The following is a 15,503-nucleotide window of genomic DNA, read 5'->3' as shown; positions in this document are numbered from 1 at the left end:
AAAATAAGTAAGCCAAATAACGAAAACATAAATTAACTATGTGTATTACTACATCAACAAAGATGATAGACATAACAAGTAAAACTGTAAGGCGGTAGAATCATGTCAATGACAATGCTTATTAGAAAATCAAAGTAATAATACGTTAATGAATATGATCAATGGAAATAGAAATAAATACTTTAAGCTAGGCAACAAATTAAAGAGCATGATCATGACAATATAAATGTAAAAACTAAAAGCGATAATCTGGTGTACCTCAATAGTGTCGGTGACTACCACGGTTTGTGACAAGATTGATGGAATTCGACATACATTTTAAATAATAGAAAGTTACCTTGATAAGAATTGATGTCATTTAAATCGAGCCCCCAATGTTGGATCACTCGGAAAGATTAAATCAGGTTTAGCCCCCGATGTCACATTCTAGATTGGTGAATTATCTACAAGAGCATTCTCATATATACCAACTCGTTTGTTAATTATTCATGAAATAATAACAAATAACATTATCCACCATATGTAATCGATAAAGCGTTAAACATTCATAATTACGTTAAGAATGAACCATTATCAAAGCATCGACAGTTAATCAAAGTATAATGATCAAAGCGTCAAAAACTAAGGAAAAATAATCATAATAACCAAAGCGTGATGTATCGAAGCATCAGGGATCAAATAACAAAATTTAATCAAAGCATTAGATTGATAATCAGATCATATTATCTTGCCCCCTTGTGGCAACTTCATGAAAAAATGCAAACAATATGTAATGAAGTTAGCCACAAAATATAATGCTACCGTCAACTTGTTGTTGTCGACGACAATACTCCGATGTCACAATCAATTAACATTATAAATCTCCACCTGTAACGTTACTTTATCTAAAAATACGCTTGGTACGACATAAATTAGTCATGATAAAATATAAAAATCTAAGTGCTACATAAGCTAATGTCATGAGTTATAAATAAAAGTCAATGAAATTATTTTTAGAATCGAATAGTCTTTATAATAAATCTGAATTTTGCATTTAGGCAAAAGCTTACTTGCATCGTCGTTTAAAGCTACATTTGTCTTAATGTTGTCGCCACTGACTGATGATATTAGGCTGCTGAGGACGTTACTAACTGGTGTCGTCGAAACTGATTGACGTCGTCGTCGACATTGGCTGTCGTCGTCGGAGCTGACTGTCGTCGTCGGAACTGACTGTCGTCGTCGGAGCTGATTGGTGTCGTCGTCGAAACTGGCTTTCGTCGTCGGAGCTGACTGATGTCGTCGTCGACACTGGCTGTCATCGGAACTGATTGTCGTCGTCGGAATTGACTTCCGTCAAAACTTTAATACTGTTTTATTTAGCGACAACATAGCCTAAAAATAATGTTAGTTAAACAAAAAATAATATTGTGAATGACGACAAACCCTGAATTTTTATGGCATCATGAGACCCATGACTTAAAGAAATGGTTTCCACAGCGTCCTTCCCTTTAAGTGTGATATTTACTTTTTGATGACGATATAATCTGTCATAGCTTAAAGAGACACAAAATAGTTAGTTAAATTAAACCACAAAAAAGAATATTACCAAATGTCTTGAGATCGTCAAAGATAATCGCCTATGTTGCAGCATATTGAGTTAAGTTTGCGTCGATCACCAGTTCTCGTCGCCGAGACCACGAACAAAAGTTCTTATAAAGTCGCTTTACGGGATTAGATATATCTTGATGATGGGAATGTGTTTGAATATGTTTGGAAAGGAACTTTTGTTGGGTTGATATTTCAATCTAGCTGTAGCCCCACGGTGGGCGCCAAATTGTTTATGCTAAATTTCGTCAAGTAGGATTTGATGTGGGATACGGGCTACAGATCAACTAAATTAAAATAAGGAGCATGGAATGCAGAATGTAAATAATAGAAAAATAAAGGGAGAGGAAGGAGACATGATATGGTGACGCGGAAAACCCCAATGAAGGTGGGTAAAAACCGCGGGTGGCAATGAGGCCACCAATCCACTATAATATGGGCATAAAGCCAATGATTACAATTACATTGCATACTCAATGTGTAGGAAATATAATGTAAATAAATACAAGTAGGCGTAGCAAGTGACTTTCATAGTACGGTAAGGAGGTATGCGGCACATTTGTGTTAGGGTTATATGTTTATATGGTTGCTCTTGGGGGAATAAAATATAGTAGATGGTTAGTGGACTTTACTATGGCATAGGAGAAGCTAAGCTATGAATTATACTAAGGTTGTATGGATTTTGTAGTGGAATACACATGTGGACAACGGACTAGGCTCATGGGGGTATTTCGTATGAGCCGTATGTAATAATAGTATGGGGAGGCTTGGCTATATCTCCTTATTGGAATGTCTACATGGATATATATATGAGTAATAGTGTAGTTTTGGGGAGGTTAATACGTGGGATTGGAGTGGGTTTAATGAGAGTAAGGCTTCTCTATTTATAAGGCATTTGAAAGGTTGGAGGATAGTAGGGGTGAACTCCTTGAAAGTAGGAGGTGGCGGTTGACATCTTTACTTGGTCTTCCGACGAACTTGGACTTCATTAGAGAGTACATACATCGTAACAACCTTGAGTACTTATTCTTGTTGACCTATTATTTCTCCTTGACTTTAGGGACCACTACTAACTATCTTGACATGGTCTTGTATATCTTGGTCTTGAATGTCAACGTCGGTCAACAGTTGTACAAAATGTCCCATAACAGCGACGAGGTAGCGACAATTGGCGTTCTAACTTTTCGCCAAGTGTCGCGCCACGTAGGATAGAGTTATATAGAATTCAATTTGTAGGATAAAAATGTTAATTTAAAATTCTATTTTCAATCAAATTTGGATAGAATTTTAGGATAAAATTGTTAATTTAGAATTTTATTTTTGATAAAGTACCAATATTTCATATGTATAAATTAAATTATAATTTTATTAGAAAAATTATAACACTCATAAATTATCATATAAATTTATTTTTTGTATCATAGTATTTTTTTGGAGCGAAGGAATTAGCTCAAAATGCACCACATCCATTATTTATAATTATATATTCTAAGCAATTAAAACAATATACTTTACAATCTAATATAATTTTATTACTGTGTGTAGACCTGTCAATCGGGTCGGGTCACGAGTCATTTCGAACAGGGTCATTATTTCAGGTTACGGGTCAAGAAATGTTTTTCACCAATGTTATTATTATTAGTCATTACATGCCTACTATATAGTTTAAATCATCACAAAAACACATCAATTCCTAACTAATTTTGTATCAATGATATGTTTTAAAATTTGAAATATAGATTAAAAATTTATCTTAAAATTCAATAAACAACCCGGGCATCGCACGGGCACAAAACTAGTAACTAATATATAAAGCTAAACTTTTAGCCAGGTGACGAGACAACGACACTTGGCGTTCCAACTTTTTGCCAAGTGTCGTGCCACCTAGGATAGAGTTATATAAAATTCAATTTGTAACATAAAAAAGTTAGTTTAGAATTTTATTTTCAATCAACTTTGGATAATTTTAGGATAAAATTGTTAATTTAGAGTTTTATTTTTGATAAAGTACCACTATTTCATATGTACAAATTGAATTATAATTTATTCAAAAAATAATTAGATTATAAATCTGATAAATTATCATATAAATTTATTTTTTGTATCATAATATTTTTTTTGGAGCGAAGGAATTAGTTCAAAATGTACCATATCCATGCGGTTTATAATATATTCTAATCAATTAAAATAATATACTTCAGAATCTAATATAATTTTATTACTGTGTGTAGACCTGTTAATCAGGTCGGGTCACGAGTCATTTCAGACAGGGTCAAGAAATGTTTTTCACTAATATTATTATTATTAGTCATTACATATCTACAAGTTTAAATCGTTACAAAAATACGTCAATTCCTAACTAATTTTGTATCAATGATATATTTTAAAATTTGACATATAGATTAAAATATATCTTAAAACTTAATAAACAACTCGGGCATCGCACAGGCACAAAACTAGTTAAGTATAAAATCAATAAACATGAAAAATAAAAACATAAATACAGTTTGTTGTTTATCTAAACCTTTGTAAAAATAAAAAATAAAAATAAAATAAAAAGAAATAAAAAGAAAGAAAGAAAAAAGAAGAAAGTTTTTTCGGATTGAAAACGGATGCAACTTGAGCCTTTTCAATTTCTCATTCCAACACGAAATAAAATCCACTTAAAATAAAGGGTAAATGAGATTCGAAACGTAATTTTTTGCCACACTAGCTCTAATTAACATTTTAGAGAACTAATTAACTCATCCAAAATTTATGATTAATTGATACACAGTCTATGATATAGTACGATATTAATAAAATTAAAAATTTGATAATTTTGTAACTCTAATAAAACTTTCCATTGCCAGATTGCATTTTTGCATCGACCTCCATGAGTAGTTTAGGCTCAATACACACTAAAAAAATTGACATCACTTCCAAAACCCAAGTTTATGTTCGTGCATTTCATTTAACTGAAGCGAGTCTGACCATGAGCTTTGGAGGTTTTGTAAGTGTTTCTACTTTCTAAACTGCTCATTTTTTAATACGAGTGTATAGATAACAATTTTATAAAATATTTGTTATTCCTTGACATGAAATCCAATCCCAAAATAAGTCAATAATTTTTATTACACACACTCAAGCTCATCATATATATGAGTATATGACCCAATTTGATCTAGAAAGTTTATATTTTGTAAACAAGTTGTTCATAAAGTTAATTAAAAGTTACGTTATAAATGAATGTATTTATACTCATGTTAAATCTCATTTACTAGCTTCAAAAACTGTACAAGCTTGGCGCGTTTTTCATATACTCACAACATAATTGTTCTTTGGGGACTGTTCACATTTACTGAACTAAGTTGAACTGAACTGAACTAAACTGAATTGATTGTAGCTGAACTGAAATGAATATTTTATAAGAGAAGGAAATTAGGAGCTGAACTGAACTGAAATTAAGTAATGTGAACAGGCCCTTAATCGACCTCAAATTCGATTTTTTATATTGAATCTCCATTTGTTTACACCCCTACATAATTATCACCACGACAACACGTACTTGCATTATTTAATTTCAAATGTAAGTTAGAAAACACGCAGGAACTTTATTTAATATCCAAATGGTACAATAACTTTCCTAAAACGTACTCCATATATAAGACAAATGTACTTTCAGACATATATGGAGCTTATAGATTTTTGATGGAGAAAATCGAAGAGTTCATTACATGTAGAACTAGCAACTAACAACAGAAACATACTTATGCCCATACAAACAAACCTCGAAATAACGATCAATTAAGCTAGTTATTACAACTACTTAATTAGTACAATCTGCTGGAGCAAAAGAAACTTGCTTAGCTTGTAAATCATACCCGACCTCGAAATTAACCTGAGCAATGTTCCCAAATATCGGAGTACTATCCGTCGCTAACATTGCCAAGCAACTCACATTGTCCTCAATTTGCCGAAATGTATTGATTGTCTTTAACACGACTTCGGCCCCTTGAAATTGGAATGCAACGTCTGGAGGGCTAAATTGCCCTGATGACTCTGTATTGTAACAGAGGTCATAACCTTCGATTGGGCTCGGAACCGTGTTAAGTCCAATGGCATTCACCAAAGCAGCCCTTAAATCGTTGTAGATGTTACTTGGAAGCATTGTAAGAGTGGTACCAGAGTCGATGATCACGTCCATACCTACCGGGATTTGGACCGGGTTATCCCTACCCTCGACGCTAATGCTGTCGAGGGTAAGGTGGTAGAATGTGGGGCGTTCTCCTATTTCGAAGGGTGTTGACACTACTTTAGACCCGGTTACATCGGCTCCAAAGGTAAGCTTGCTTGAGACGTCGGAAGTTAAAGGAGCTAAGCAGTAGGAGAACTTGTAGTTGATTTTTGAACCGAGTTGCGAGATCAAGGAAGACGGGCCTGTCCCTAGTCCAACGATCCCCTCTCCTTGGGTGCCAAGAGAGCCTTGTTGCTCCGTCCCACACCCGAAAATTGATGTGGTCGAAAGACTCGGCGAGGTAGCATCAGGAGAGGGTAAGGTAAGTGTTTCAGTGGCTAAGACGCCCGTAGTTTGAGTATTATCACCGTAAATACACTCATATAAACAGGACGATGATGATGATAATGACTCGTTGTTATTGTTATTGTTATAATTATTTGAAGCACAACCGGATTTAAGGTCTGGATGGGTGCAATCCGGAGAATTGCAAGGGATTTCATGGTAGGTCGAAGATTTAGATGGGTCGAAGAGTGGAGATTTTTGTTGGAAACAAGTGTTACAAGGCTGACATTGGACCCAAATAAGGTCACTACCGGTGTCTGCCACGGCTAAAAATTCGACTTTTGGGGTACCAAGGGCGATTTTCATGAGGTATCCTCCGCCATTAGGAACTAAGGCGTATGATTTCTCATCATTTAGGTTATAAAATGATGAGGATAGTTGGATGTTGTGGCCATGTGATATATAGCCTAGAGGTGCTCTCTTTAGGCGCTCTTGTGGTGTCATGGAAGAGTTGTAGTAAGGCGAAAGTGGTGAATCGCGATGGATGAGTTCAACCTTGAAGACATTATTAGAAGTGGCTAATTTTCGAGCCTCGATTGAGGATGATGCTAGCAAAAGAATTAGGAGGATGTTAGGCAAAGTAGAAGCATGCATGTTGGTTGCTAAGAAAAGTTAGGGCCAATGGCTAATAATAGGTATGTTATGGTTAAGTAGTTACACGGTTAACATGGGTTTATATAACCAAAGTTTATGATCATGTCCTTTTCAAGGCAAATAGATGCCTACAACATACTACGCAATGCAATTTGCGAGATTTGCGTCGTTTACTATGTCTAGTGTAGTCAAGGTCTTTTGTTTTCTTGTGTCATTCCACCTTGTTTTCATACTACTTTACTCATGTTAACTAATAAGGTTAATTTGCCAAAATTGCACCTTTAATCTTTAATACTCTCTATGTTATTTCCATCCTAAGAGGTTCATCAATAACAACATTTGTTCTTCAACGATAAATATAATGTATAACCATGAATTTTAATTTTTAATTTGCATAAATCATAATTGTCATATGGAATGTGGCACATTTGTCTTGATTTCTAATTTGCAAATCTGTAAGAAGTAATAATAATTTTTTTTGTAATACCAAAAAAAAGGGTGAATCTTTACAATAATCTATTACTCCGTAACAAAAAATAAATAACTTAGAAAATATACATTTAGAGTAATTTAACTACATTGTCATGATAATCTTTGTTGCTTAATTATTTGTTTATTAGCAACAAAAAAAAAATACACGCTCAAAGCAAGCACATAATTAGGGATCTTTTACCAAAACGGCTAATTTGACAAAAGTATTTATCAAAACGGCTAATCATAAAATGTAATTCTCAAATTAGCTAATTTATTAACTTGGAAGGAATTATCTATTTTTTATTTTACTTTGAACTAGTTTGGTTCACTTTATTGATTTTTTTTTTTTTTGGTTTAATTTTAATTTTCTTACAGATTTTTTTAAGTTGAAAATTTTATGCAATATAAAAAAAAAAAAATAGAGTATGTTAACAGTGGCAGAATCCTAATTTCAATCCAAAAAAATCCCTAATTTTTCGTCTAGATCATATCAATCACAAAAAATTTGGAATTTCAAGTAGTATTGAATTTTTCAAGTAGTATTGTTGTATAAGACTATTACAAATTATACAGCGATAAGGGAAATAAAGTATTGTTAATTTTATTTTATTTTTTTTTAAATAAAAAGAGTATTGTTCATCTTTTTCGGAGCAAATTCAATGATTCTATGGTCGACAATTATATAACTCTAGTTATTTATAATCAAAACTTGATTATTCCTACTTGCTTTCTAAATTTTAGGCTTTTATCTTATTCTAATGCACCTTTTTCACCCTGTAAGTGTATTAGAAACTTTGGGCCTTTAGACCTTAATATATTTCTATATTTATGTGTTAAAAAAAGAAAAAAAAAAATTCTTTTTTTTTTTGTTGGAAGAAAGTTTGGATCATTTTTTTTTTTTTTTTGAGTGAACGTTTATGTTGTGCAACTTTTTAGAATTTTGAGAATTGTTGCAAATATATTATGTTGAATGTTATTGTTCAAATTAATGATATTTTAAAATATTGCATTAGATTTTCCCAAAGAAAAAAAAAATCCACAATATAATTAAAAAAAAACTAATTTTTTTAAATAAAACCAAAAAATTATATATAAAAAAAAAAAGTTAAAAACCTATAATGTGAACCAAACCGGTTCAAAGAAATGTAAGAAATAGATAAATTAGCTAGTTTGGGAATTAAATTTTATAATCAGCCGTTTTGGTAAATACTTTTGTTAAATTAGCCATTTTGCTAAAAGATCCCATAATTAGATAGTGCGAAAACTACAGTTAATTAGTGGACAGTACAATTAATAATTAAGTACGAAAATCTTAAGGTCGAAGTAATTAGTCTACAAACGTCGACCAAGACTTCTTGGCTTGCTCCCAATAAGTCACGGTATATATGTTCAATCGATAGAAAATAATCCCACTGCTACTTAGTATGAATCCAAATATGCTATACGCGCTTACTTTAATCATCATTCTAAAAGGATGGTGTGAAAAGACGAAATTGTTACAAATTATCTATAACTTTTGAGTTCTCCTCAAAAAAAAAAAATCTATAACTTTTGGAGTAGCATAAAACTAAACTTTGTCAAATTATCTTGGACTTATTAATAAGTTTTTTCTTCCTACAAGGTTCTGATGATAAGTTTAGATAATTTTCTGTAAATTATTGGATATATATAGGATTAAATATTATACGTGGACTAGATTTATTAACACTTAAAAAGAGGTCCGCTTCACTTCACCTTAAAAATTAATATTCACTTAAAATAATTTCAGTTTTGTAAAAATAAGACCCCGTTCACTTCATTTTATTTTGTTGAATTGAAATTATTTTTACTGAAACAAAATTATATTTGCTAAACTTAAGTTAGTTTTGCTGAACTTAAATTAATTTTACTGAACTTAAATTAATTTTAATATTCCATTTTGAAATATAAGAGAGGATAATGGATCGGAATACTTGCCAATAACTCGTACTAATTGTTTTTTGGTTGAAATTTTAGTGAATTTATGTGTGACCACTGACCAGACTCTTTAACGAAGATTTATAAAGCATAGTACATTCTCAATAGCTAGTATAGCTACATTATTGTTGTTTTATACTTGTATATTATAAGACCCACCTCCTATCAAGACAAGCCTTTCTTTTGTTACATTTCACATTGTTTCTTGGCACCTTTACTTCACCCCTTCATTTCAATCCACTCATTGTTACAATCAAAATACCTTTCTGTTTCTTTTTGCAACCCTACAATCATAGATAATTTCTTCTTCTTTTCACACACAAATCAATAGTGACTATCAATGGATATTCTTCTGTTTTTTTTTTTTTTTTTTTTTTAAAAAAAAAAAAGATCTTTGCGTGAATATGTAAACCATTAAAATTATATCCGTTCAAAAAAAAAATATGTAAACCATAAAAAAAATGTCTTTATGAGATATACCATTGTTCATGAATATGTAAAACATGCATCACTACATTAGTACAGTAATAGATTAATAGAATAATATAAACATAAAACTTCCAAGATCATCCTTTAATAGTATTTATTTTAGTATCGAAGTAGATTAATAGAAAAATATGAACCTTGAAACCTTTTTGTGGAATAGTATTCATATTGAAACATTCCATATTTTTCTTTATAAATGATAGTGTGATACATGAATATATTGCAACAACTTTGATTGAATTTAATACTTGGTGCAATCTGTTGGAACAAATGATACCCTTTTTGCTTGTAAATCATATCCAACCTCAAAGTTAACTTGAGCAACATTCCCAAATATGGATGTATGAACCATATCATCTGTAGGTACGATTGCCAAACAAGAAATAACAACATTCTTAGTTGCTACCACCCTAAAACTGTTTTCTACCTTTAATACAACATCTGCCCCCTCAAAATGGAACACTACGTCCGGAGGGTTGAGCTCCCCATCCGAACCCAATGATTGTCTTGTTTCGTAACAAAGGTCATACCCCTTAACCGGCTTGGGCATTGGGCTAAGACGAATGGCACTCGTTATAGCACTTTTAACACCATTGTACACTTTAGGTGGTAGATAAGTAAGAGTTGTACCAGAATCGATGACCACATCTTTGTGGTCCATGGGGACCGAACTATCTCCAATAGTAATGGCATCGAGAGTGAGGTGGTAGTGATATGTAGAATGATCCCCAGTAGTGAAGGGGGTTGATACAACTTTGGGGCCTGTTACATCGGCCCCAAAATTGAGCTTACTATTGACCCCTGAAGACTGGGGTGCCAAGCAATATGAGAACTTATAGTTAATTTTTGGCCCAAGTTGTGAGACTAGGGATAATGGACCGGCCCCTAGTCCAACAATCCCATCCCCTTGGTTACCAAAATAACCATAATTGTCAATTCCACATCCAATTATAGAGGAAGGGTATGAACTAGTTTGGGTCGTAACATGATTATCGACTGGAGGGAAGTTTAACGTGTCCGTCGCTAGGATACCAACACTAGTTGTACCATCTCCATAGGTTACACCATAAATACATGGTAAACCATCACTTTTGGTGTTATTAGAGGGACATCCACTAATAACATCAGGATGATCACAAGATTGAGAGTTGCAAGGTATTGTATGAAAAGTGGAAGATTTTGTTGGGTCGAATAATGGTGATTTTTGGGGAATACATATGTCGCAAGGAGAGCATTGCAACCATATAAGGTCACTCCCAGTATCGGCATTGGCTAACAATTCGACTGGTGGAGTACCAAGAGCAATTTTTATTAGGTAATCCCCTCCATTAGGGACTAAATTTGAATTAATGCTATCTTTTTTCTCATAGTATGTAGACGACGGGTGAATCCTATGGCCATGTGAGACTGAGGGTCTAAGGCGCGCTTGAGGAGTCATGGAAGACTCGTCGTAGTAGGGAGAGTGAGGAGAGTTACGATGGATTAGATCCATCGAGAAAACATGGCTAGAAACTAAGTTTCTAGCTTCAACCATGACATGATAATTAGGTAATTTTAAGAGTAAGGATACTAGCATAATATGGAAGATCATATTAGCCAAAGCTAAAGCATGTAATAAGTAGGTCATGGTTGAGAAAGAGTGTTTAGGCTGTGACTTTGCATAGTTAGTATATGGGTTTTATTTATAATGGCTAATGATCCATGTTAAGGTAAGTCCAAGTCAAGGTCTTCGTTTACTAGCAATTAGCTGGTTAAGTTTTCAATTAGTTGAAGTGGTCTATGTACGTACACGCTTAAAGAAGAAAATATAAACACTGTGATTATCAATTAAATATGACAAGACATACATACAAAGAAATTAAGCTTTACAAAGAAATTAAGCTTGACAAAGATACATGAAAAGAAGGTAAATTTATTACACGGTAGCTGAAACTGATAAGGTGTAAATATCGGTAAGGTAAATTAATTACATCAGATGCTAGGTTTAATTTGGAAGAATATATTTTTGTAAGTAGCTAAATTCCTTAATAAATTGTTTGAATTTTAAGAATAGAGTGTGTTTCGGGTCATTTGGGTCGAGTTCCTTAATTAAACCTAGACCTGGCAAATTAAACACTTAATATCGATAAGGTAAATTAATTACATCAGATGCTAGGTTTAATTTGGAAGAATTTATTTTTGTAAGTAGCTAAATTCCTTAATAAATTGTTTGAATTTTAAGAATAGAGTGTGTTTTGATTGATAAAATATAAAAAGTTAATAATAATTTAATAAAAAAAATTACTAAAAATGTGTTTTTGTTCTTTTTGTCACAAATTAAGGTGCTTATCAAACAATTAAATTATTACAAACAAAAAAATTATAATGTACTAGATTAATCATATTAGTCTTTATATTATACAATGATGATTTTATAAGAAATTACACATTAAAATAAAATTTAAACCAATGAAAATTAAAAGTTATCATAAAAATAGTTAAAATTCCCTCCAATTGACCGTCTCACAATAAAACTAACGTACACCCGTCTTACACAAGACTTATTGAATTAAAAGCCCTAAACTTAAGACATTGTGACAAGCCATACAAAGAGAATAACGCCAATAGTGAGAATTTGTAAAAAGACATATAAACATGGAATTACGATAAAAACAACATATATAACGGGGAAAAAAATTTAAATTATCGAAATATCATGATTAATGCATATGTTTGAAAATCGGGTGGTATTGCATTTGATTAATAGGGAACAAGTTAATGATCCCACATTGAAAGAATATCTGATACCATGTGGTAAATATATGATAAATATAAAAGATATTCTTTTAATGCGGGATTTCATTACCACTACACTCCCCCTTTAGTGTTTTAGTATGGGACAAGAGAGTGATCACATGTGGGTTTGTTTTTGGGCTCAACACTCCCCCTCGCATGTGAGCTATCCATAATTTTTGGCCCAATATACTTTAGCCATTAAGGCCCCAATTGTGAGATCATGGGTCTGGCTCTGATACCATGTCAGATTTAGGGCTCAAAGCTTGAGTCCTTCTCATTGATCTCAAATCATATAAATAGAGTACATAGCTTCCTAATTAAGATAATATCACAAGATATTCTACATATTATCTTGAGTCAATCAAGCCTATAATTAAGGAAATTATAATATATGATAAATATAAAAGATATTCTCCTAATCTTTCCTAACAGCTTTTCAGCTTGAATTGTAGAAGTTGTCTACACTCTTGAAAAAAAATATATAAAGTATAAATTCTCCAAAAAGACGGATATACGTTAATTTTTTGTAAGACGGATTAAAGTTACCTTAAAAGTATTTAAAATTACCCTTTATACTACATAAGTTATCATTTTTCTAATAATAAATTTATTTCCAAAAAACTTATTATAATGTACTAGATTAATTATATTAGTCTATATATTATACAATGATGAATCTATAAGAAATTACACATTTAAAACAAAATTTAAACCAACGAAAAATTAAAAATTACCATAAAAATAGTTAAAGTCCCCTCCAACTGACCGTCTCTCAATAAAATTAACGTACACCCGTCTTACACAAAACTTGTTGAATTAAAAAGCCCTAAACTTAAGACATTGTGACAAGCCATGTAAAGAAATTAACGCCAATAGTGAGAATTTGTAAAAAGACTTATAAATAAGGAATTATGATAAAAACAACATCTATAACGGAAAAAAATAAATTTTAAATTAATCGAAATATAATGATTAATGCATATGTTTGAAAATCGGGTGGTATTGCGTTTGATTAATAGGGAACAAGTCAATGAAATTATAAGAACGAAAAAACAATAAATAAGGTTTGAGAAAATATTTGGTAGATAATTTGTGGATTTATGTGTGACTAGGTTCTCTAACGAATATTTATCAAAATCCGTAAATTCTCATTATCTACATCATTGTGTTCTAAGACCCACTTCCTATCAAGAAAAGTCTTCTTTTCGTTACATTTCATATTTCTTGGCACCTTCACCCTTTTACTAAAAGCCGGTCATCGAGAAAACCAAATTACTTTTGTATCTCTTTCTGCAACCATTCAACCATGGAAAATTCCTTCTTCTTTCTACACTTATCAATAGGGACCCCTTTATTTAGTACTCGCTCCGTTTCACTTTATTAGTCTCATATAAAATCAATCACAAAAAATAAGAGAATGAATAATATTTGGAATCTTACATTTTAGTAAAAAATTTGGTTAATTAATTCTATCTTATAAATGTTCTAATTTTTTTTCTTTGGAAAGCATCAATTACAATGCTTGTTTAACGTGAGGAATTTCATCAAATGTCATGTCATCAATCCACTAATTGGAGTGATGACCAATCAAAATATTTAATTACTGCCATGTCATCAATCCAATAATGGGATTAAAAATTATAAGACCGAATTAGGAAAATAAAAAAAAAAATAAAAAAAAAAAAGGAATAGATTCAATATGGGTAGATCAATTTGAAACGCCCAAAATAATATGTGAGACTAACATTATGAAACGGAGTGAGTAACATTTTCCCAATACTAATAACATTTATTGTGTTTTTCAAAAAAAAAAAAAAAAAAAAAAAAAAACCATTTAGTGTGAGGTAATAATGAAATGTAGGAGGATCCCCAGTTGTAAAAGGTATTGATAAAATTTTAGGGTTAGTTACGTCGACCCCAAAGTTGAGCTTACAATTGACCCTTGTAGACTCAGGCGCCAAACAATATGATAGAGCTTATACTCCGTAATTTATTTTTTGTCCGAGTTGTAAGACTAGGGATGTTTGGGTATCAAAATGAGTCCCAGGATTTGTTATTAAATGGGGCTCAATGATCTTTAAAGCCTTTCCTGGCCTAAGTAACAAAAAACACCAATTTAAGGTATACGACGGGTGAATTCTAAGCTATACCCATGTGAGACTGAGGGTCTAAGGCGCTCTTGAGAATCATCGAAGACTCATCGTAAAAGGGAGAGTGTAGAGAGTTACGATGGATTAGATCTATGAAGAAAACATGGTTAGAAACATTGTTTCAAGCTTCAACCTTGACATTGTCTCAAGCTTCTACCGCGAATTGATAAGGTAGTTTTAAGAGTAAGCAAGCTAAGCTAGCATAATATGTAGGATAATATTAGCCAAAGCAAAAACATGTATGCAGCCAATGTAACTTTGTATAGTTAGCATGTAGGTGTTTATAAATCAATAAATGTTAAGCCAAATTCAAGTCAAATACTTCAGTCACTAGCTATAAATTATGCAGTAGATGCTTAACTATGCTTTCAATTTGTAGAAGTAGTGGCAACACCGGAAAAATAAATAAATAAAATTCTGGTCCGGTCTTCGGTCCTCACAAATTGTGGATTCCGGGTTTCCGATCCGGTCTAGGTAAAAACCGGAATGGACCGGAATGTGTATTTTTGTAATTTTTTGGGTGAAAATTTTAAATTTTATGTTTAAATTTCTAAAAAATTTAGGTACAAAACTTGTAATTTATAAATTCTAGGTGTAAAATAGGAAAACACGCAAACAAAAACAAGACGTTAAAAATGTATGTATATATTAAGATACTAAAATGAAAAAGAAAAATAAAAAAATAATGTAATCGGTCCATTCCGGGCCAAAACCGGACCGAACCGGAATAAATAGGTCTAGACCGAAACTCGGACCGGTTGATTACGGTCCGGTCCCGGTCCCCAAAAAAAATTGGTTCCGGGTTCCAGTCCCGGTCCGGTTTTGAACCGGTGCACAGCCCTAGCAACGCCGGAAAAAAAAAAAATCTCGTTTTAAGACAATATGATAAATTGATAACTGAAAAGCCTAAATGAAATTAATGT

General features: G+C 32.2%; 2 pseudogenes; both read right to left on the bottom strand.

Annotated features, from left to right (window-relative positions):
- Positions 1–5,153: 5,153 nt before the first annotated feature.
- Positions 5,154–6,774, bottom strand: LOC145556342 (aspartic proteinase CDR1 pseudogene; annotated as a pseudogene).
- A 2,848-nt stretch (positions 6,775–9,622) lies between these two features.
- Positions 9,623–11,289, bottom strand: LOC145556240 (aspartic proteinase CDR1 pseudogene; annotated as a pseudogene).
- Positions 11,290–15,503: the final 4,214 nt, after the last annotated feature.

The sequence above is a fragment of the Chenopodium album genome, chromosome 1 (genome assembly GCF_948465745.1).
Source record: "Chenopodium album chromosome 1, dcCheAlbu1.1, whole genome shotgun sequence".
Lineage (NCBI taxonomy): Eukaryota > Viridiplantae > Streptophyta > Magnoliopsida > Caryophyllales > Amaranthaceae > Chenopodium > Chenopodium album.
This window is presented reverse-complemented; position numbering and strand designations above follow the sequence as displayed.